Genomic DNA, 472 nt, shown 5'->3' on the forward strand with positions numbered 1-472 from the left:
CCAGATCACACGGGACTTACAATGGCACTGGATGAATGATCGAGCTAGGTGTAGGGAGACCGAACTAGTTGAACTCCCATACAGGAATGTGTGCTTTGTTTAAGGTGGTAAAAGGATAAACCCCTCGGCCTTAATCAAAAATGAAATCATGGCAGAATGTGATGCCAATCCAATATTGAGTAGTAGAAAAACAAACTGGAGTTTGTGTTGTCTTTTGTCGAAGGACAAAGAGGTGAGAACTTGATATCACTTCTCCAAGTCATCATGTCTAGACCATGATGGGTACACAATGCTGGTAATGAACATTCCCATGTTCAGTGTGAAATTAATGAAATGCCACTGATAATGGATCCAGGAAGCGCAGGATGAAGGTGAAAATAACATATTAGTTAAACCACTGATCACATGAATATACCATTAAATAAAAAACAGTTGGTCTCTATGCAATTGCTAGCGCTGTGGATAGAAAAAC

Source organism: Eriocheir sinensis, unplaced genomic scaffold (genome assembly GCF_024679095.1).
Source record: "Eriocheir sinensis breed Jianghai 21 unplaced genomic scaffold, ASM2467909v1 Scaffold693, whole genome shotgun sequence".
Classification (NCBI taxonomy): Eukaryota; Metazoa; Arthropoda; class Malacostraca; order Decapoda; family Varunidae; genus Eriocheir; species Eriocheir sinensis.